General features: G+C 36.4%; 2 long non-coding RNA genes across 2 annotated transcripts in view; one reads left to right on the top strand and one right to left on the bottom strand.

Annotated features, from left to right (window-relative positions):
* LOC113620045 (uncharacterized) overlaps window positions 1–15135 on the top strand; it is a 42838-nt gene extending 27703 nt beyond the window's left edge. The window contains exons 8-9 of the long non-coding RNA XR_003432640.1: window positions 8088–8293; window positions 15032–15135. This is a non-coding gene — a long non-coding RNA (uncharacterized LOC113620045). The remainder of the gene's footprint in view (window positions 1–8087; window positions 8294–15031) is intronic.
* LOC113620046 (uncharacterized) lies at window positions 1624–15102 on the bottom strand. The gene is made up of 5 exons (XR_003432641.1): window positions 14996–15102; window positions 10213–10328; window positions 7936–8017; window positions 5117–5224; window positions 1624–4310 (listed from the first exon to the last, which is right to left on the bottom strand). It is a non-coding gene; the product is annotated as an uncharacterized LOC113620046 (long non-coding RNA).
* Window positions 15136–24260: the final 9125 nt, after the last annotated feature.

Here is a 24260-nt window from a genome sequence, read left to right as displayed (position 1 = left end):
CAATTGTTTTATATTAAGGTATGCCCTATTGTTGAGATTTTCCATTAAGTGTCATTTTGTCTATGGATGTTCTCTAAGCTTCGACCATTTAAATTATTCAGGCTCTATACCTCACCACTCCTGTACTCAGATAATTATTTATAAATACTAACTCTGAGAACAAAGTTGATCATTAACCTGGCATTAAGCTGTACAGCTTTAACCACTGACAAGAAAAAAATGAAACAAAAGAAAAACAGGCATAAAATTTAAAACAGAATTGTGACATTTAAATGTTTATTAAGACATTCATATTAATAATAGGATACTTTATAAATACTTTATATATAAAGTTGATAGTGACCATCATAACTCCAGCATCGGTTTTTACTAGGCTTTCAAGGTTTAAGATACCAATACATCAACATTTTCTTGCCTTTAGCATTTGAAAGCTAATTAGGTGCTTCAATTAAAGGTCAATGACAAGAAAGAAGAGATATGGGGATATATGTATATGTAAAACTGATTCACTTTGTTATAAAGCAGAAAATAACACACCATTGTAAAGCAATTATACTCCAATAAAGATGCTAAGAGTCCCTCCCATCAGGAAACTTGCACAAGCCTCTTGGATAGCCTCATCCACCAGAGGGCAGACAGCAGAAGCAAGAAGAACTACAATCCTGCAGCCTGTGGAACAAAAACCACATTCATAGAAAGATAGACAAGATGAAAAGGCAGAAGGCTATGTACCAGATGAAGGAACAAGATAAAACCCCAGAAAAACAACTAAATGAAGTGGAGACAGTCAACCTTCCAGAAAAAGAACTCAGAATAATGAGAGTGAAGATGATCCAGGACCTCGGAAAAACAATGGAGGCAAGGATTGAGAATATGCAAGAAATGTTTAGCAAAGACCTAGAAGAATTAAAGAACAAACAAGATTATCAATCACAGTTTCAATTTCATTACCTGTGATTGGTCTGTTCATAATTTCTGTTTCTTCCTGGTTCAGTCTTGGAAGGTTATACCTTTCTAAGAATTTGTCCATTTCTTCCAGGTTGTGAGGGATTTATACCATGCAGCCCACATAGAAATCAAACCTATGATTAACCCAATGTTCTAATCAACTGCTCTACAGACATAAACTACAGTCTTGATGATGGTAAACAGCACAAGAAAAAGTCTATATTAAAATACCACCATGTTACCTTTTACCACATTACTGAGCATCCTTTCAAATAAATAGAATATATTAGCAAACAGTATTATGTCATCATGTGCTAAAAAGCAGCAATAAAATGTACTTATAAAAAGCAAAGAATCCTGTATGAAATAACATATACTTTAAATTTTGAGATATGTGTTTTGAAAATATTTTTTTTAATGTTCCAGAAATTTGTGGGAAATTGTTTAAAACTGTATAAATTAAGGGGTTTGTTGCTGTTGCAGTTAAGTCTTTTCAAGTAACTGACTGCTTACTTGAGTGGAGAAAAACAGCTCTAAGAATAACTTATAGGGCTTCCCTGGTGGCGGCAGTGGTTGAGAGTCCGCCTGCCGATGCAGGGGACGAGGGTTCGTGCCCGGTCCGGGAAGATCCCACATGCCGCGGAGCGGCTGGGCCCGTGAGCCATGGTCGCTGAGCCTGCGCGTCCGGAGCCTGTGCTCCGCAACGGAGAGGCCACAACAGTGAGAGGCCCGCGTACCACACACACACAAAAAAGAATAACTTATAAAACTCAATACCAGACTTTTAAAGGCTATTTGTTTTTTTTGTTTTGTTTTTTTTAATACCAGACTTTTAAAGGCTATTTGTAAATATGTTTCACAGAAAGTTTCTACCTGTACTCTAAACGGGCAAGAAACAGAATGGGTAAGTATAAAAAGAACATTTTATTAACTGAAGTATCTCTAGAGGATAGCCAACATTAACTTAATAAATAAATGTGGAATGAATGGATATGTAATCATGTGTAGTGTTTTAAATCTTATAAATGTCTTTAAAAATTTTGTATTTTCAATCATAATTCTAAGATACTTTTCCACTATATTCTTTCCCTGGATCTTGACTATCCACAATTATCATGAAAGAAAAATATACACCATATCTACCACTGAGTTATCCATTTGTCTTCTGGAAATAAAGTCATTCTCCCATAAAGAACACGTAATTAATTATTTTAAATAATGGTCTAAATGTTAAGGGTATATCACTATAAATTTTAGTTGTATAAACTCTTAAAAAGTTCTAGTTTTTCAGCAATTAATGTTATAGCCAGTGGGAGTCATATTTTTACATATCCTCTAAGTCAAAATTTATATTTACAGTTGATATTTTGTTACCATTAAGTTCAAATGATCTCAGCCAACTATCCTCTTGTTTAATTTGCTATGATGGCATGAAATATCAGTGCTTTAAAGAAGTGTGGAATGAGAGTATGAGTTTGAGGTGATAAAAATAAGTTAAATTAAAACTCATGTTTATAATTGCATACTATTTTAGTTTAATTTTTGTCATAAAATTCTCTTCCAAGGCTTGCAAAGTCAAAAGTTAAGTGTTCCTCAACATTTTCATGGGTTTCTTGAGCTTTGAACCTAGCTTACTAACTCATTAATTTTCAAGTCATCTTGAAATATTTCCTATGGAATCCACGGTGATTTATCAGGTGCTATAAAGTTTAAAAAAGCAGAGAAATATTTAATTTATTTGAAGATGCGTTTGTGGGATACTATATATATTTTTGGAAACACTATTCAGTTATAATGTGATTACTTTATAAAACTTCTACCTCTTTTAAAGTTCTTTTCATGTTCTCTCTTGTATCAGAGATAAGTATGTACAATTCCAGGATAAACATTCTTAACAGTTAAGGTTATAACTAGGATGTTGCTTACAGATGGGAATATTGTAGACAAGGAAGTAAATCTGAAATGTTTGTGATAGTAAGAATAAAATAAATATTCATTATATTGAAATGAATTTAAAAATTTAAATATAGCAAGGGAACTAATAGCAATTTGTGAGACAACTAATGATTACATTTCACCACTGAAAATGAATAATTACATTAGTAATTGAAGATCAATTTTAACACCAGTCATTGTGGGGGGGAAAAAAGAAAAGAATGCAAATGAACTGTCTTCCCAGTTTTTCTGTAGTCTTAAAGAATAATCTTGATTAAGAAGATTACTGTCTCTGGCTTGGCTGGCTCTATCATTCTGATTTTGTCCAGTGCAACCGGGAATAAACATAATTGTGTGTTTATTTTTATTTCTTTCTTAGACCTAAGGCAGTGTTCTGTTTTTCAACAAAAGTATCTTAGTAAGCTAAAAGGGTTTTTTTTCTTTTCCTTTTAATCCTAAGAAGGTCTGTTTGAGATATATGCTTCTTACTTATATGTAAATTTTACCAATTTTTTTCTAAATAAAAAAGTGAAAAGAAAACATCTCTCATGTGAACTTAGGTATAGGAAACATCTTGTTCTACCTGAAAAATAATTTAGATGCTGTGGTTGTGAGCCTAGTGGGAGTCTGCCTTATGTAACTGCTGTGTGTCTGACTCTAAGCTACCAGATGCTGGAAAGAAAGGAAAATGAAAACTATAATCTTAGACAACTAAATCCTTATTTCCAGCCTAGGAAGACATGAGTGTGTAGTGTGTAGTGTGTGTGTGTGTGTGTGTGTGTGTCTTAGTTATAACCTGTGATTTGGTAGATAACCAGTGATTTGTTAGAACTCTAAATTAAAAGATACACATCTGGCTGTTTCCTACAAAAGTCAGAAAGAATAAATCTTCACTTTTAAAGATATAGTTTTGAAGATTCTCAACTGTGGTACAGTATGAATTTAGTCACTTAGCTAGATAATGCACTTTACCTAAAAGCCAGAACCTACCTCTCAACATGACGTTGTGATTTTTTAAAAGTCTTTTGAGAGAAAAAAAAAAGTAGACGTCTAAAAGAAAATGGCATATATACATTTGGGTATCCATGAAATAAATGCCTTCAAATGTATTCCTTCTGGATGTCAAGCAACATGATGTTTTCAATTTTTTTATACACTGTCTTGCATTACAAATTTAAATATCGGAAGGATATTTACTTGAAGGTCACCAAATTAATGTTGTTAAAAATTATTTTAGTTATTCTAAAGCCGTGAGAAAGGATTACATTTCCAAGCTTGTTTATACTCTCTTGTTCTGTGTCTACATCCAAATCCCAGGAAATCATCTTCCCTGGGGACACTGTTGCATTTGGATGGCCATGTGCAAGTTTCAGATTTTTCTGGACTTTTTCCCAGCTCCACTCTGATTTCTTGCAATTCATGGGCAGCTGAAGAAAGAGGAAGAATAAGGAAGAAACTTACAAGAAATTATCATTAAAATCACTGCAGATATTTCATTAATGAAAAACTTTAGAAAAATGCACTGATGAGATAGTGTCTGGTAGAGTTTATTATACATTCTAGTGAGGGAGAAAAGAAGCAAAATGCTAAACACATGCATTAACATCATTAAAGACTGTAGTAAATACCAATAAAGAAGTAAATAGGGAGCTATGGTAATGAGTTTTGATTACATAAGGCTGGTTAGGGATGATTTCTCAGAGGGGATGGTTTGTGAAGTGTATCTTGAAGAGTGGAAAGAAGTTGACCATGGTGACAAGGAGACGCTTAGAGTTCCTGCTACACTAGGGGCTTCCTCACATTTCTTTTCATGGTTTTCCTTGAGCGTGGAATATGTGCTCCACTTCTACCCTGTATGCTTTAGTACTCAGTGCAGGCATTTATCTGCTTGGAAGTTATTCCTGAATCTGTCTTTGTTTTTCTTCTCCAGGATGTGTTAGATACACTTTCTTAGTGCTCCCTTAAATAATCCACAAATATCTCTCTTAACATACTTCCCTTACTGCACTGAAACTGTATGTCTTTATGCCTTCACCCTGTCTCGTTCCTCTTTACAATCCTAGAATCTAGCACTTTGCTTCATAAATTGTGATTGAAAAACTGATGGGTTATTATTCACAAAAACTGCAAATGAAACTTTGAGCCATGACAGAGCAAGGATACAATAAAAGCTTCGAACTGAAACTCCATCAGGCCCAAACTATGAATGGTAAAGTACACTTGTTCAACCTACCTTTTCTCTCTCCTATTTTTCCATTTTCTTTGCTTGCTGAAGGAAATGTTCTTTCTTTCCATAAATTTGTCATTTTTCTTCATCAGAGCCTATATACGTTGGAAGAAGCTAAAAGGAGAAGGGCAGAACAATGGATTTTCCGTTATTTAAACATTGTTATCTTTATATATGATTGTTTTTGAGACAAAAAAAAGATACTTCAAAATCAGTTATAGTCTCAAAAATTTTTAAGTGAATTTCTAGAGAATATTATTAAAATTATGTCTGAATGCTAGAATATAAATTGAGTGAATTAACAGAGAGATGATCCATTCAGCTGTAGTATTTGGTCAGTTAGTAGGTGACCAAAGTAAGCTATTAAATCACCCCATAATCTGGAGGTGAGGTTGAAAGTTTTAATTCAAGTTTCACTATATGTGTTTATCAACTGACTTTTTATTATGAAATTAAATACTTCTCACCTACTGTCTCTGTGGTAGGCAGAATAGTGGCATCTGAAAGATGTCCTCCCATTGGATGTCCTAATCCCCCAGACCTGTGAATATGTTAGGTTTCAAGGCAAAGGAGAACTAAAGTTGCAGATAAAATTAAGGTTGCTGATCAGTTGCTTAAATTAAGGAGATTTTCCTGGACTATCTGTGTGGGTCTAATGCCATCACAAGAGTTTGTTTTTTTAAGATTTTTTAAAATAAATTTTTCTTTATCATTGTGTTCTGAATTCAAAACATTTTAAAATTTTTATTTATTTTTAATTTTATTTATTTTTGACCACGTTGGGTCTTCGTTGCTGAGTGGGCTTTCTCTAGTTGTGACGAGCAGGGGCTACTCTTCCTTGTGGTGTGCAGGCTTCTCATTGCGGTGGCTTCTCTTGTTGCAGAGCATGGGCTGTAGGAATGTGGGCTTCAGTAGTTGTGGCACATGGGCTCTAGAGCACAGGCTCAGTAGTTGTGGCTCACGGGCTTAGTTGCTCCGCGGCATGTGGGATCTTCCCAGACCAGGGATCAAACCCCGTGCCAATGCAGGGGGATTCTTAACCACTGCGCCACCAGGGAAGTCCCTTTAAGATTTTTGTGTGTGTGGACCATTTTTAAAGTCATTATTGAATTTGTACAATATTGCTTCTGTTTTTTTAATGTTTTGGTTTTTTGGCCACAAGCCATGTGGGATCTTAGCTCCCCGACCAGGGATTGAACCCACAACCCCCTATTGGGAGGCAAAGTCTTAACCACGGGATGGCCAGGGAAGTCCCCTAATAAGGGTTTTTAAAAGTGGAAGAAAGAGGCAGAAGAGGAAAGTCAGAGACAAGAGACGTGACAGATGTGACAACAGAAGCAGTGTCAGAGAGATACTATATTGCTGCCTTCAAAGATGGAGGAAGAATTTAGAGCAGCAGCTAGCGTAATGGTACCATGGAGTCAAATAAAATACGTGCTATGATGGCAGCCTGCAACATTCAGAGACATTTGCAATGTTAATGCATTTGAATTATTAATCTTTCCCACTCAGCATCTTATTAGGTTTTTTTGTTTTTTTGTTTTTGTTTTTGTTTCTTTGCGGTACGCGGGCCTCTCACTGCTGTGGCCTCTCCCGTTGCGGAGCACAGGCTCCGGACGCGCAGGCTCAGCGGCCATGGCTCACGGGCCCAGCCGCTCCGCGGCATGTGGGATCCTCCCAGACCGGGGCACGACCCCGTGTCCCCTGCATCAGCAGGCGGACTCTCAACCACTGCGCCACCAGCGAAGCCCTTATTAGGTTTTAAATGGTCAATATTTAGCATCACATTTCTGGAGAGAAAATGAATCCCTGTCATATACTAAATTTAAAATAAAAGGCTTACACTTGGTGACAAAAGAAAAAAAAGTTGGCGGAAGAAGCACAAACCAAGCAATACGGGCAGCTTTAGAAGCTGGAAAAAGCAGGAAATGAATTTTCCCCTAGAGCTTACCCACCTCTATTTTAGCCCAGTGAGAGCTGTTTGGGACCTGTGACCAGCAGAATAAGGTAATAAATTTGTGTATTTTTAAGCCACTAAATTTGTGGTTATTTGTTAAAACTACAATAGCAAATGAATACAGTCTTCACTCCCCAAAACTGAAGTTTCAAAAGCAACTCAAGAGAAAAATAACTTTGCTTTTTAGTCAAGTACACTGTTAATTTTGTAATTGTATGAGAAACATTTTAAATTAAGATTACAGTTAAGGAGAAAAACTTCTTGTACTGACTCAGGTGAGAAAACCAAGAACTATTCAGCCGATTCCCCGAGGTCCAACCTTCTAATTTTCCCCTCGTGTTTCTCATGGTGTGTCCTAAGTCTCAGAGTGTGAAGAAGTTTCCAAAGTGAGTTGGGGCTGTGAAAGCTCTGTTTCCTCTTCCAAGGGACCAAATATCAACGTTGACACTTGAAAGGATACAGAATTCTACAAATTATCTACAACTCCATTTCAGACTTTTAAAAATGTAAATACATGATTAAATACATGATTGCAGTAGTTTTCTGCAAACAAAAAAAAAAGTGGAGTAACTGCAGGCCAATCATTATTCTTTAGCGCAATTTATCCATTGCATTTTACCTTACTTAAAGAAGATGGCTGCAACTAGTTTTGAACCATTTCCGTTCTACCAACCAAGAATGCAAACAGCAGAAGGAAGAAGAGAAGAAATGTGTGGATAATAGCAGGAAAGATGTTTAATATTAAAAAGGAGCTGTTTGCTCTCCAGTACTAGTTAGAATTATCTCTATAGGTCTATTTAGTATTTTATATAGAATTACATTTCTAGGGAACAGTTTACATTCCGACATTACCTTCACTGGACCTTACCAGTGTTTGTTCTTCTGTACTACTTGGTCATGACCTGATTCAAATATTTCTTTGGTATCTTTATTTTCCTCTCATGGTCATTCTATAGAGACATGAGAAAGAATCCGTAAAAGTGCATTAACTAAATGTAATCTCTTCTCCTTACTACTCAGGCACATTCTACAGGATAAAACCTCAACAAACCCCTTACTGTAGAGAGAGACAGTAATGGTCAAGGCCACCCACCTCGCACTGTGCTGGTATTAGGAACAAGAAGAGTAGCTGGGAACTCTGGATCACATGCTTCCCCTGCACTTGGGCATGGTTAGCAAGTCACTTTTCAGCCCAGTGATAATCAACACCAGCCTGGAGCTAAAAGGTAACGCAACTGTCTTCTGTGGCCAAGTCTTGACTTAATAAACGTATCAGTCTTGAAAGGTTACCTTTTGGCTTCAACAAGCTAATCTGAGTAGCTTAAAAACAGAGCTTTAACAGAAGGTAACCTTAAACGTGAACCCCACTCAGGTCTGTACACAGGCATTTTTGTTTTGATGATCTTTCCTGCTCTTTCAAAGCTTATGGGGATTTTGAAAATCATGCTTTATTTAGCGTTTCTGTAACTCCCTGTAAATGAGAAGAATGATAAATTTAGTGATAGAGATGGCTTATATTTTGGGACACTGGAAAAAGATCAAGGTCTTAAAGAAATAGTAGTAAGTTCTTTTATGCACGCACATCTCCCACTGAGTTCCATATCGTAAGTACCACTGATTTCACATTTTTTATTTCACAATATCTGATTTTCACAAGGTGTCTATCTATTAGCATTTTGGGGCCCATTTAAAAACATCAGCAACAAACTAGAAATAGAGCCAGAAGTTTATTAAAGAACAGGTCGACTATAGTGTCTAGGCCATCATAAGACAATCAAAACTCACATTTCCAAACTTCATTAAGGGAATGATGAATACTCACTGTTACTTATATGAAACATTTTATACACTGAAGACAGAGACTGAGTGTGAATTACTGAGGACATTCATTTCTCCCCACTAGAATGTAATCTCCATGAAGGAAGAGATTTTGTTTGGTTGGCTCATTGCTGCATACCCAGCACTTAGCATACTGCCTGGCCCAGAGTCGACGTCTAATGAACATTGATTGAATAGTTCAATAAATTAAAAAGAGTCTGACACAGTTAGAAACTAATAAAAGAATATGAAAAAAATAGCTAAACTTAATGCAGGCATCATTGATTCCTGAGTACCTCATAACTGGATGAAATTAAAATACTGTCTGATGTACTGATCTGCCGATGTACATGCCTTTGCTGCTGTGGATCAAAATCAAGAGAACTGTGGAGATAAACTTTATTGTATAAGCAGAAAATTAATTTCATACTAGAAATGGACAGATGATGCAAGTTGAAATGGACTGTCCATTGATGTTCCTAATGTGGTAGCAGAAAAAAAAAATGGTGTCTTAAGTGCTTAGTGTTTGATGTCATTAATAGTTTTGTAAAACTCTACAGTGTAGAAAGGTTTTGATACTAAACTGTGCATTGTACATAGCTCTAATGCATTTTATTGCCCACCAGTACTTCTGTAATGGTAGATGGTTTGTGCATTCAGACTCTGAGGCATTAAACATAAATGACTTATAAATAAATAATGTCTTGGTGCCTGGGATGCAGGTTTACATAGCTGTTATTAAATGCCTACATTAGTCCACCTGGATTGCACTCCTGCTATGCACAAAAAGAAGATGCCGTTCAATTCTGTCAACTGGTTCTCCATATGCTCAGCGTTTGTCAAGCCTATGCATATGGGACAGGAGTGAAAACGTGAATTTTGTGTGTGTGCGTGCATGCAGATAGCGTTTTTGTGTGTGTGCTTGCATGCATATGTGTGTGTGTATTTGTCTAGATGTCTTCCCACCTATAGACCCATAAATTAAGTTCTTAGTAGCTTTTAGCGTATGCACATATGACCAGATGTGCATAGTTTCCTCTTCACTGTTGGTCAGTAGGGGGAGCTGTCACCTGCCTCTGCAGCATGAGGGTGCAAAGGCAAATTCATTTTCTGTGAGGACCTGTACATCAGTGGTATCTTTTCTCAAAATAAAAACTATAGATTTTGATTGCTAAATATGTCAGTACATCAATCAGATAAATTAATACCTAAGAAAGAGTACCATAAGACATGTGATAGTGCATATTATTATAATTTTTTAACAGAAAATGGGTTATAATGCAAGAAAATAAATTAGGTCAATGGTAGATTATTAGCACTTACGTACCATAGCATAGCTATGATAGAAAATGTGTACATCCTTCATCTTCTCTTCTTTTCTCCTAAGCCCCATTTGTTTGATTATTTGTCTTTATGTTGCATTTGGTGCACATCCTTTGTCATCTGCAAAAATTGAGAGAAAAATGGAAAAATTAAAAAGTAGGAGAAGAAAGGCCTATATGACATATAAACCAACTTTTAAAAATTTAACATGATGTTTTCAGGATTCATCTAAAAATTTTTATCATCTACTACATACAGGCCCTATATTAAACACTTAGACATATTCTTATTCTCAAAAATTATCTTCACAGTTGCTTTTATTAATCAAATTTTACTGGTGTAGGAATCATTACCTAGGGAAGATGGGAGACTTCTTCAGGCTCACACTACTAAAAGGTGGTTAATTTGACATTTGAACCCAAGTTTTTGACTCTAATTCCCGTGTAATTTTCTCTTCTCCTAAACTACTCCTCCAATCAGCTGTTTGCCCAGTGGCTGGTATCCGCCAAGTACGTGGGATTATTCTCTTCTCAGAGATAAGTTTCCTTTTCCTCATTCTCATGGTCTGCACTTGAGAACAAAATCTTGCCTAATTTCACCATGTGCTAAAGGCGCTGATGTCATTCAAAGAATCTGTTATTTTTATGTTAAGAAGAGCCTGCCATTCTTCTCTGACCTGGTTGGGCCTGGCCTACGGCAGAATGTTCTGGGAGCCTTAGGTAGTGGTCTTGTCACCTGTCTAGAATATCAGGAAACGCACAGAGATTAAGAGGTTGAATCATTAAGAAGCTGACTGGGGAATAAACAGAATCTGTCCACATATCCCCGCTGTGGCTTTGATATCGATTCTGCATTTACTACGATGTCTGACACAATTATAGTGCCTTATAATTGCATTTTGAGGTATAAAGAAAGATGCCTTAAACCTAAACCTTTTATTAATCAAGATAACCAGCAGTATATGTTGTTTAAAAGCTAAGTTGGGTCTTATTTGCTAACACTCTGCTATCAAAAAGGAAGGTGAGTTATTGAATAATTTCATTTAATTCTTTAAAATTGCATGCAAAATACATTTTAATAAGAAACATGTAACAGAAGCATAAGCTCTGTTTAAATGGAGTCATTATTCATAAGTTTTTTGTATGTGTATTGATATAATTATTTGCTAAAAACTCATTCTATGATAATGAACTTATCTTAAAGATATTATTAATATTATTGGCAACTCCTACACTTTGATTTTGTTTATTATAGGTGGGATCTTGTCCTAATTTTACCATGTAATCTCCAAATCAATACTAAGATTTTTGTTCAACAACTTTTGCTTAACCTGAGCCCTATCATGTCAAACAGGGACTTCCCTGGCAGTCCAGTGGTTAAGACCCTGCACTTCCACTGCAGGGTATACGGGTTTGACCCTGGTTGGGGAACTAAGATCCCTCAAGCCTCGCAGGGCAGCAAAAAATAGTTAAATACTATTATAGTAATTTTATTATTTGTTTAAAACTGCAAAACACCTAACCTTTAATCACAAAGACCACCACCACCACCAATCCCCGTGCTTGGATTGTCGGCCTCGCCTTTGACGTAGTAGGCAGAAATATGAGACTGGGAATTGAAAGAATAAAGATCTGATCTAACAGATTGTGTCAGTAATGCTTGAGACCTCAGGTGAGGTTTGAATATAGATTAGATAATCCTTAAAATCCTACAGAGGCAGTGTAGTGCACTGTTGAAGAGCACAGAGCTCAGAGATATCTGGCTTGAGTTCAAATCCCAGTTCCAACATTTACTAGCTGTGTGACCTTGGGCAGGTTGCTTAAAGCCTCTGGTTCCTCACCTATCAAATGGGAATAAAAACAACACCTACTTTATAAGGTTGACAAGTATAAGTGAGTTCATATGAGAAGGGCACCTAGAACTTGGCCTGGTACAAAAGATATATATCTGTACTTGCCATTGTTACCTAATTTGACTTAACTATTTAGAACTTTGTAAAATTCTGAGAAGCTCAAATATTCACTCAACATTTACACTTTGAGTCATGCCAGCTGCTACACTAGATTTGAGGGCTATATCCATGAACCAGACAAAGATTCCTGCCTTGAGTTTTTACTCATACCAATGTGCTATAATTATAGCCTCCCCAAAATTCCTGTTTATAAAAAAAGTTATTAGCTAGTTCAAGGTTTTGCTTTTTAGTCTTAGTTACTAATGTGTCTAGTTGTAGAAATTTGTTACGTCTCTAAACCCGATGATCTTTGCCTCACTTCATACCATTTTTAAGTCAAGTACAGTGTCTAACATATACCAAAGGTTTACTTGATATAATATTTCATATGTTATAAAAAATTATGTCTCATAACCTGCACTAAATATTTGCATAGATTACAAGGTGCATCCCAATTTCAAAAAAGTTAAAATGTGAAAGAGAAAAGCTACCTTAGCACTGAGAAAATATTTTATTTCTATTTTTAGTATTAATGATTACATCATCAACTTCGTTTAATATATTCTCTCACAATGTAATACAAAGCAAAGAATTCATTGTTATCTACAGAGATCTTCAATATGATAATTTATAAGATATGTCGTAATATTTTTATTAGTCTCATAATATATAAGAAATGAAAATATTTAAACTAACTTGGAAATTTTAAATATAATTTATAATTCAACATCAAAAAAACAAACAACCTGATTAAAAAACAGGCAGAAGAACTGAATAGACATTTTTCCGAACAGGAAGTGCAGATGGCCAACAGGCACATGAAAAGATACTCAACATCGCTAATCATCAGGGAAATGCAAATCACAACCACAATGAGATGTCACCTCACATCTGTCAGAATGGCTATTGTCAAAAAGAACATAAATAGCAAATACTGGGGCGGATGTGGAGAAAAGGGCACCGTCATACACTGTTGGTGGGAATGTAAATCGGTGCAGCCACTGTGAAAAACAGTATGGAGGTTTCTCAAAAAACTAAAACTGGAACTACCATATGACCCAACAATCCTACTCCTGGGTATATAGCTGAAAAAGAACAAAAGCACTAATTCAAAAAGATATATGCACCCCAATGTTCATAGCAGCATTGTTTACAATTGCCAAGGCATGGAAGCAACCTAAGTGTCCATCAACAGATGAATGGATAAAAAAGCTGTGGTACATGCACACACACACACATACACACACACACACACACACACACAATGGAATACTACTCAGCCATAAAAAAGAAGAAAATTTTGCCATTTGCAGCAACATGGATGGACTTGGAGGACATTATGCTGAGTGAAATAAGTCAGAGAAAGATAAATACTCTATGATATTGCTTATATGTAGAATCTAAAAAAATACAACAAACTAGTGAATTTAACAAAAAAGAAGCAAACTCACAGATACAGAGACAAACTAGTAGTTATCAGTGGGGAGGGAGGAGGGGCAATATAGGGGTGGGGGAGTGGGAAGTACAAACTACTGGGTGTAAGATAGGCTCCAGGTTGTATTGTACAACACAGAGAATGTAGCCAATATTTGGTAATAACTGTAAATGGAAAGTAACTTTTAAAAATTGTATAAAATTTTAATAAATAAATAAAAATAAATCAGTCCATCTAAGAAAAAGAAGACAATTAGCCTTTATATCTATTTTTGATCCATTGTCCACATATAAAACAGTGAAAGCCCTGTGTGATATCTTAAAATGCCTTGTATATACTTCACCCTCATAAATGTTTTTCTTTTATTTATACATCTCTAAATCTCTATCCACAGAAGTAGAGTTATTGTTTATTGCTGTGGATCACCTATCTTTTTTACAATGAGCTTTTAAAATTCATCATCCTACTATAAGCATTTTTACTTACTGATACACTCTTCATTAATTTTAATGACTTCAAAATTTTTTCTATTATGAATAATGCTGAAATATGCCTGCATATATATACATATAAATGCAGGTATATATGCATATTTGTTCTTTTTTTAAGTATTTTCTTTGGATACATTCTAAAGTTTGAGAGACAAAAAAAATAATAGGTGTTAAATAATTATACTTTGAAGTATTGAAAACCTGAGTTTCATTCCTAGTTCTACAACATTCAATGAGTTTGACCTGAGGCAAACTATCACTCCTTTCAGAGTAAAAGAAATGCCTATGTCTTAAAGTTGGTGTGGGGATTAAATGGGCTAATGTAAAATTGAAATTTATATGAGGAAACTTTGGATAGTGATGGATATGTTTATGGCATAGATTGTGGTGATGTTTTCACAAGTGAAAACTTATTCCCAAACTCATCAAGTTGTATGCATTAAATATCTACAGCTTTTTGTATGACGATCATACCTAAATAAAGTGGTTTTAAAAAATAAATAAAATTCATGTCATTAGATATTTATTAAGCCATTTAATAAAAAGTAGCTATTATTATTACCTTCATCCTCATCATTATCAATAATAAATAAAAGAATATATACATTTTTGGAAAACATTATATTCTGTTGGCTTAATATATTAGAACACCTCTTTGTATATGATTTATTCCTATTCTTACCATTTTTGGATTATAGCAATTCTTGTCATCTTTCAATTTTATCAGTATAGCACCAAAAATTTTTTTTACCCTCTGTAATGATAAGGAAATGGAAACACATTCTTTATGGTGCTAGAATTAGTAGGAAGAATAGGCTATGTGTATGTTATTCTTCTTGGTTTGGGGTGTGTTTTATCAAACCTGTTCTACAAGGTAATATAAATATTTGCATATTGTATAACAAAATACCTTTTTCCACAGTTGTATTCTTTTCTTTCCTTACAGTGCGCCACCTGAAAAAACAGCTTTTTGTTGATGCCAAATCTATCCATCCAGGGCACTCCCAGCTCTTCAACTTCAAAAGAGACAAGTAAACTCAGGTGAAAAACGTTCATGGGAAGGTATCTGGAAGTGATCAAAGTCTACTCTCAGACCAACCCTAAATGAGAGATCAGTAATAAATCCCACACAGTAAGGAAAATAAAAACACTTCTAATGAATACTTCCTCATTATGGCCCAGGGTTGTAATGTCTCAGAGAAAAGATGCTCATATTCATTGAACAGGGGCTGACTAGAGCCACTCCAGCCACCAAAACAGCACATAAAGGTGGTGCTGCACAAAATGAGGGATGCTGGAAGCTATACTCTATTGCATTATTTCAAACATGCTTGAAGGCACATTTAAGTAGGTGGCATAAGTTATGTTGACTTTATTCTGATGGAAATCTGTCAAGTTTTCAAATCTCCATCCAGGTGGAAATGTAAAAGTTTTGAGTCATGACCCACATTAAACTCTAGCTTTCCCTACAAAACTTCCTTTTCGGGGCTTCCCTGGTGGTGCAGTGGTTGAGAGTCCGCCTGCCGATGCAGGGGACACAGGTTTGTGCCCTGGTCTGGGAAGATCCCACGTGCCACGGAGCGGTTAGGCCCGTGAGCCATGGCCGCTGAACCTGCGCGTCCGGAGCCTGTGCTCCGCAACGGGAGAGGCCACAACAGTGAGAGGCCCGCGTACCGCAAAAAAAAAAGCCAAACAAACAAACAGAAAACCTTCCTTTTCTTTACGTTGTTAGAGATTTTAAGATTATAAAATATACCAGCTACTTCATACAGCCAATAGAGTCCTTGATGATACAACTTTCCCCTCTGTTACTATCCAAAAGGCAGCTCATTTTTAGAATTAAAGAACCTGAGATTTTTAGTGGTACAAATATATGCCAAATTGCTTATATCGATACTGCTTTGTGAAACGATTTTTACTTCAGGAAGACGGTGGATAGAAGGAGTAAGTTATGCCTCAGAGCCCAGATACATCCTTATTTCCTGACTCTGGTTTCAATCTGGTATTAACCAGACTAATTGGAAATATCTGAATAGTGAGGATAGTCACAGGAGAATCATTAAAAACCAAAAATATTGCTCTCTGTGGGACACCCCTAGAAATCAAACTTGAAGTAGGTAACACTGAACTACACAAAAGCCTTTCTGCTGTCTTCCCCAAGCCTCCTTTTTGGGGCCACTCTACTTCCTATGTCATCCTCTTTCTTTGCCATAAGCTAGAAGGATCAAACCAGTTTTTCTCTCATCTCAAGGACCTGCCACTGTTAAGTGGCAGACACATTTCAATCTTGAAAAGTAAAGAAAGTAACAGAGGTGTTAGGTCTGCCATCATAGAGCTGCTGAACAAATGCCAACAGAGGCTTATTTTCAGATTTCTTGTGATGTAAGAAAAGCATCCCACCATTGTTAAGCTCCTGTTAGACATGCTTTCTGATACTTCTAAGTGGAAGCATTCCTCGCTGAAATATATGTTCTGATCCGAGTCTGTTATTTTGAGAATTTTCTTTAAGTGATTGACCACATTGATCAATCATTATTTGTTGTTTTCTTATTGGCTTTGTATAGCAAAATGATGTCTGGTTAACTTTTTTTTTCTAGATAATTAAAATACCTTGTTAAAAGTCAGAACAACCTATGAAGCTGGTCACTCTTTGGCCCATTTCAGCATTTTATTGAGAAAAATCATCTCTAATTGGGAAAGAGATTCTTTAATTTTTACTGAATCCTCTGGAAAAGAAGATTTCCATTCATAACACAAAACCCAACATAAAAATCCTCTTCATCTATCTTTCAGTCACCCCAAAGACCCACTCATCACAGTATGGCAACTTAATCCCAATCTTCTCCCTCTATTTCTAAAGTCTTTAAAAATTTTCCTTTAACCCAACCTCTTGTCACTCCTGTCTCTGCCCTTTCACTCTTTCTTTACAAAAGAATAACTCCCAGCCCTGAGCAGTGAAGATCAATCGAATGGGTTTCAGCTTACTGTTCTTTTTTTTTTAAGCATCTTTATTGGGGTATAATTGCTTTACAATGGTGTGTTAGTTTCTGCTTTATAACAAAGTGAATCAGTTATACATATACATATGTTCCCGTAACTCTTCCCTCTTGCGGCTCCCTCCCTCCCACCCTCCCTATCCCACCCCTCTAGGTGGTCACAAAGCACCGAGCTGATCTCCCTGTGCTATGCGGCTGCTTCCCACTAGCTATCTACCTTACGTTTGGTAGTGTATATATGTCCATGCCTCTCTCTTGCTTTGTCACAGCTCACCCTTCCCCCTCCCTAAATCCTCAAGTCCATTCTCTAGTAGGTTTGTGTCTTTATTCCTGTCTTACCCCTAGGTTCTTCATGACGTTTTTTTTTTCTTAAATTCCATATATATGTGTTAGCATACGGTATTTGTCTTTCTCTTTCTGACTTACTTCACTCTGAATGACAGACTCTAGGTCTGTTTACTGTTCTTACTGTCTCGTCCTTCACCCCCTATTCCAGGCTGCCCAACAAAGCCCCAGATTATGGAAACAAAGAAAAAAAAATCCTCCTGGTATGTGAGAGATACAAGAGATTCTGAAAATTCACCTGTAATTTTTTTTTCCTGTACCATAACAAAGGGTGACATGTTTAAAAGAATAATATATATAAAATCAATTATTAAAGAAATACTATAAGCAAGGGGAGAAATTTTTTATTACTAATCACTTCATAACATGACTGATTTTCCATTTCTTCTATAAGAGATATCTTTAAGACTTCTTTTTTATGTTGTTTTGAGTGTTAAAAAAAATTCCTAGGTTTATAATAGTTCTATAAATTTAAAGTAGTACTTGGACATTTTGTTTCCTGCTATTGTCTTTAAAAGAGAGAAGAGATATGGGAACATATGTATATGTATAACTGATTCACTTTGTTATAAAGCAGAAACTAACACACCATTGTAAAGTAATTATACTCCAATAAAGATGTAAAAAAAAAAAAAAAAAGAATATTTGACCGCTTAGCAATTCTCTCTCTGATATGCTGAGCTCTAGCTAACTGCCTATTGCCTCCGATTCATTGCATGAGAGGGAAGAAGTGGCTTTCTTAGTCATAAACCTGACTTCATATACCTTGACTGAAACCAAAGGATTCAAAACTCAAAGCAAAATTTAAAATGTACTTTCATGGTTTCTCTGGCTGTACATTTCCCAGTCATGAGGTTTGGCCCAACCAAGAGGCAAGGATGTCTGTTTCCCATTAAGTAATTTCAAACTATGTACAACTTATATTTAAACTAAAATCTGCAAAGTTAGTAAAAATAATTTTATAGCCTTGTTTCTCTTAGGACCATCTAACATGAATTGTTTCCAATTTTAGAGAGGGTCAGGCCCTTTCTACTTCCAAATATAAAAAAAAAAATCTGAAGCCAACACATTAAAAATATTAATGGTATCTTTTATATAGGGAGTGAGATTATGAGTCTACAGTTTCTGTAATCTATATCATGCTCAATTAAAAAATACTTGAAATTATTTTTGATAGGTGAGAAAAGGCAATTGGGAAGACCTATTTTAATAAGAGAACTGGATGCCTGAAAATTTATTATCCTTTACTGTGAGGAAATGGTCACTCAGGTCTGTTATGAAAACATTTGTTGGCCATCAGTTAAAAAACCCTTAGTCAGATTATTTTAGATTCTGAAAAGAAAGTGAAAAAAAAAATGGTTAGGGGTAAGATAAAATCTGTTCTTGGGAGAACTAGCTGTTATATTTAAAATATATCACTGCTTCTAAACTGGATAGATGCATTTCTTGCCATATAACTTTATCCCTGTTCATGCAATGCTGTTAACTTTGAGTTGTAATATTCATCTTTCAACAGTAGTAGGATTCTAGGAAACCGAGCTCATTATAACTTTCTCCACTGAAGAGCTGAGTTCTGAAGTATTCATCTTCACTGGGGTATCAGTAAAGATAGGCTGGGTTATGTTGTGAAAGCAATTCCAAATCTTAAGGCTTAGCACGTACAACTTTACTCTGCTCTTGCCTACACAAAGCCATCTGTAGGTCCAGTAGCTCTCTAGGGCAGCTCCCTTCTAAACAGTGACTTAGGGATCAGGTTCTTTTTTTTTTTTTCTTTTTCCTTTTAAATCTTGTAGCTCTACCATTTGGAACTGCAGTCACATGGCAGGGGGAGAGAAAGCTTGAAGAACTTAAGTGCCTCATTCCAGAGATGACATGCGATTTCCGCTCATAGCCTATTGGCTGGAAGTAGTCTTATTGTCCAGAACTAACTATATAGAGACTGGAAGATGTAAGAGAGCACATGGAATATTTGATGAGTTTTATGGTCTGTGCCTTAGAACACATGCGACTTTTAAGTCTCAGCAGTGAGAGTCTAGACAATCCTCAGCTCTCTTTTCCCCCAACATAGCCACCCTGGAAAACGAGAATTTCTGATGGTGGCCCCAGAAGATGAAAAGAGCCTGGGTATCTGTGGTACTACTGGGAAGGGCACTGCTCTGGAGAACTATCAAACTATAGCTGACTTTGGGTAAACAAGACATACACTTTTATATATTAAGCTGGTGAGGTTTCAGGGGTCATTTTATTAATACGATATAGCCTATCCCATCCTGAATAATGCAATTTGATTGGAAATGTCTTCTGCCTTGCTTTTTTATCTTTTTTGTTCTTATTTGGGTTTATTCCCCATTTTAATCACATTATTTTTTAACTAAATTTAAATATGGAGCTACAAGATCACATTTTTAGAGTCATTAGGTAAGATAGTAGAAATTATATCATAAGGAGAGGAAATATAACCCTTACCCAGTTGAATACATAGGTTGTACAAACTATACAGTCATTGGGAAACAATGAAATGACCCAGTATTTCCTTCCCCCATTTTCACAAGTCAGGCATGTCACATGACCTTTCTCCTAGTCTCTGGTTGCAAGTCTGGGCAAGGATGTCCTCTTTCTCACTCTCAAGACTGTGTTGGCCTTGGAGCAGGCACTGTAGCTGGATGACTGACTCAGGATGGTCCGGAGCGTAGAGGGTTAGAGTCTGAAATGTTTCCTGGTTAATTCCTGATTGGAATTATTTCAATTGTTGGTTTTCTGAGAATAAGTGAGTAGGGAAATATTTTTCCAGAAACTCTTCAGCCAAATAATGTGAAACTCAAGATCCTGCTAACATGAGAGTAGATTTTCTAACACCTCCCTACTTTAAACCAAATTTATGTCGCCAGATATTCACCGTAATGTAACTGAACCCAGAAAGAGTGTTTGTGGAGTGGAACCTATTTGTTTCAATTCATCACTGCATATTTAATACCCTGATAAAATTGCTGTATTCTTCTTACACCAATATGCATCAAAAATATTTTTACATATATTACAGTGTCCTCAATGTTCCTCCATTATCTTTGATTTTTCTCTTTGTATGTCAAGTGAAATTATGCATTCAGAAAAAAATTACTGAACTCTGACAAGATTTCATAAAATTATAGGTGAGATAGATGTACAATAATTAAGGTCAAGTAAACCACTACTTTTCGCAGAATGATTCTTAGGTTTCTTGTTTTTTTATAGTTGAAACAACGTAAGTATATGATTTATTAATATACCAAATAGAAATACTTTTAGTGAGAAGAACATTAAACTCCATGGGCTATGACAGTTTAATTGGCATAGCAGCCAGGATCCCAGCAGAATAAGGAATGGCATACTCAAACTGGATAATTGATGAGATTTTAATAGAAAGGATTTTTTTTAAAAGGTACAGGGTGAGGTTTTAGGAAAACAGTGAGGGATGGTGCTGTATCCTGACACTAGCAACAGCAGGGAGCTGTTTCTAACCCTAGAACAAGGGACACAGGAGAGAACAGTTATGAGAACCTAGGGAGAGCAGCTATATAGAAAAGACCATCCAAGCTTCAGATCTCCTGCTAGTGTCTTCCTTTGGCCAAACTCAACAGGAGGTGAGGAGGAAAGGGAACCATTGAGGTAGTCCCTATGTATTAATTTCCCACAACAAAGAGCAGAGTGAAAAAGCATGAAGAGTTAATCTGGGAAATGGAGCAAAAGAGATATGTATAGCACAATTGGTGCATGACTTTAAAAAATAAGTTTAAATGGCATGCTTACTTTTTGGCTAAGTTGGACTCCATCTGCCCCTCCTGTCATCAGACAACATTACTTCTCTCTCCTTTCCCATAGTTTTATATATATATATATATATATATATATATATATATGCCTTTGGGGAAGAAGAACCACATTTTGGTAGTTGGCATGAGGCCCTTAAGGGGTAAAACAAATCAGAGAAGGGTTGGAATACCATCTATCTCCTACACTGTTTGTTGGATTCATTTTGAGACACCACAGAGAAGTCAATAAAATAGACCAAGAAACCATGGAAATACTAAGAGTTTTTAGAGCCTAGGTGACAAAAATGAAGAGTTGAGGTAGGAGATTCTTCTTCCCATCTTTGCATGGAATCCAGGAATGTTCTGGCAATCCCAAGATTGGAAGCCTTTGATGCATCTGGCAACAATACTATTGACATTACTATTGAACTCACGGTAAGCGGTTGGAATGGTGGGGCTTTTCCAAATGGCTTCATGAGCAGTGGAATTAAGCCACAAATGAGAGCTGTTGGAAAGAAAGACCAGAGCAAACCTGGTGGTGTGCTGGTAATATTTGACAACCAGCTCTCCAGGGAGGATTAAAAAGCCCTGGTTTATAGTCTTTTCCATCATAGCCAATTTAAAGCTATCAACATAAATTCACTAAACATGGATTTGGGAGAAATGTGCACAGCTGGCTCTTGTGAGCTCATGGTCACCCTTCCAGCACAGCAATGGCCACAGACCCTGTATCCTGATGGTAGCTGAAAACTGACTTGGGAAGCGTGTGAGACACCTTAGATGACATTACACTTTCGTGGTCATTACGTTCTACCAATCAAATGAGGGGACTGTTGCCATCATGATTTAGGAATACAAAGAAAGAACTACTTAATTCTTTTCCCTGTGGTCTTACTTAGGTCAGTGAACTCTGGGATATCAGGGCAGCATGAATAATATGTCATAATTACAAAAATTCCAGAAGGTATGCTAAAGACCTTTATGTATGGAATAAGCAAGAATATGAGTGGGATGGAGCAATGCGGTGTCTAACACAAGATCATGTGGATCCTATTCATGCATTTTCTTTGCCACTGTGCGACCATCAATATTTCTCCTGGTTTGACATGGGTTGTTTCCCTTTCCAGCCTGCTTTAGTGACTCTCTCTTCCTAACTCAACATAATTGTTTCCCTGGCTTTTCTTCATTTTCCCAGGGTACCATATAACTGCTCAAGTCTGGTTTGACTCAGCAGGTCTGATTTGTATGGGTGAGGCAACATGCATTGCTCAAGTCCCATCTTCTATTTCCTGGTCCTGCCACTCCCAGCTTCAAATCGACTCTTGCCTGCTCTTGTACTCCTTCAAATCATGTAGAGATTCAGCTATACCCTCTGACTGCCCCTCTGGCAGTTTCTTGGAACTTGCGGGTAGTCTGCCTCATGTTGGGCGAGTTATGACACATTCCACTGAAAAATTAGATCACTGCCAGATACTAAAACAGGATCATCTATTTCAAAAGTTCAATGTAGGCAGTACATCTTCTGTACCATTCCGTCTCCACCTTCAGTGACATTTGACCCTTCCTTGTCTCTTTCATGTCCAGTAACCTAAAAAGCAACTTTATATAGTAACTGTGTGTATCTTGAAACCTAAACTGACCTAAAACCATTAAGAGAACTAAGAAAATCACTTCTATTGGCTTTCTACTGGTAGAATATTGGGCACTGGAAGTTATTTTGAGGCAGGGTGATCTCTTTTGTTCTGAAGAGATCATATCACAAATTAAGTCAGCACTCCTCTGGTTAAGAAAGCAGCCTTATAGTAAAATATTATTTGTATTTGATGTTTAACTTTCTCACTTTTCTGGGCTTCATGCCTCAGCTCAAGTAGTCAAATAACAAGGTTCTTTGCTCACTGGATCATCCATAATTTATATCTTTCTTTATATTCCATCATGTCAACAAAGGCAGTTTATAGCACAAGATCTGATTAAAGTATATGCTTACTTCCATGAGCTTGATTTCTGTCTACACAAGGATCCTTGCTCAGTCTGATTGGGATTTATAATTCTCTTTTAAAGAAAGCTAATTTTATCTTAAGACAGATAAATATATATATATATATATTTTTTATATGTATTCTCTTGTATATATGTTCATACACACACAGCCACTGGTAAGCAATATTATCATCCCCATTTTATAGGTTAAAAAAAGTCTGAGGCTTAGTAGGTTAAATAACTGGTTAAATAACTAACTCAAGTTTGCACAGTAAGATTCAGGATTTAAGATCATTACTTATTTATTTTTAATTCATTTATGTCTATCACTTGAGTAAAAATATAACCTTGATGAAGACAGGTATATGGACTTCTGATCACTTCTATATCTTCAGTCCCTAAAATATTGCCTGGCTTGATTGATATTGGTTGAGATGAGAAGGCAGGTAGGATATCCTCCAGCTAACTATTCTCAGTCACTGGGCAAGGGATGATGAATAAGGAAGAGGTTCTGCAGGTTAGAGGAAACAAGGAGGATGGTAGAGACATGAGTAAGTGTAGGTTTAATTGAGATAATATTAGAATGTGTACTGATTTGTGTTTTCATAAAATGTTTCCACCATTGGTTCCTAACTTGTCCAATTATGCAAGAATTAAGCAATTTTTGTTTTGTTTTTCATCATGATCTGATGATCTGTAAGCATGGAGTTATTCAGTTTTAAGAATTTTGTTTAATCTACTTTTTCATGCATGTGTTAATTAGAGGTTGGCTGAAATGGAAGGTTAATATTTTTGTCTATATTCTGTTTCTAAGTTTGAATACTGACTTAACTTGGTTCCCTGGGAAGAAAATTGTCTCCATTTGTATTAGAACATGAGATTCTGCTGGGTTTTTTTGTTTTTTGTTTGCGGTACACGGGCCTCTCACTGTTGTGGCCTCTCCCATTGTGGAGCACAGGCTCCGGACGCGCAGGCTCAGCGGCCATGGCTCACGGGCCTAGCCGCTCAGCGGCATGTGGGATCTTCCCGGACTGGGGCACAAACCCGTGTCCCCTGCATCGGCAGG

The sequence above is a fragment of the Aethalodelphis obliquidens genome, unplaced genomic scaffold (assembly GCF_003676395.1).
Source record: "Aethalodelphis obliquidens isolate GAN/ISIS:26980383/991018 unplaced genomic scaffold, ASM367639v1 scaffold7, whole genome shotgun sequence".
Lineage (NCBI taxonomy): Eukaryota > Metazoa > Chordata > Mammalia > Artiodactyla > Delphinidae > Aethalodelphis > Aethalodelphis obliquidens.
The sequence above is the reverse complement of the archived record's forward strand: the minus strand, read 5'-3'. Positions and strand labels throughout refer to the sequence as shown.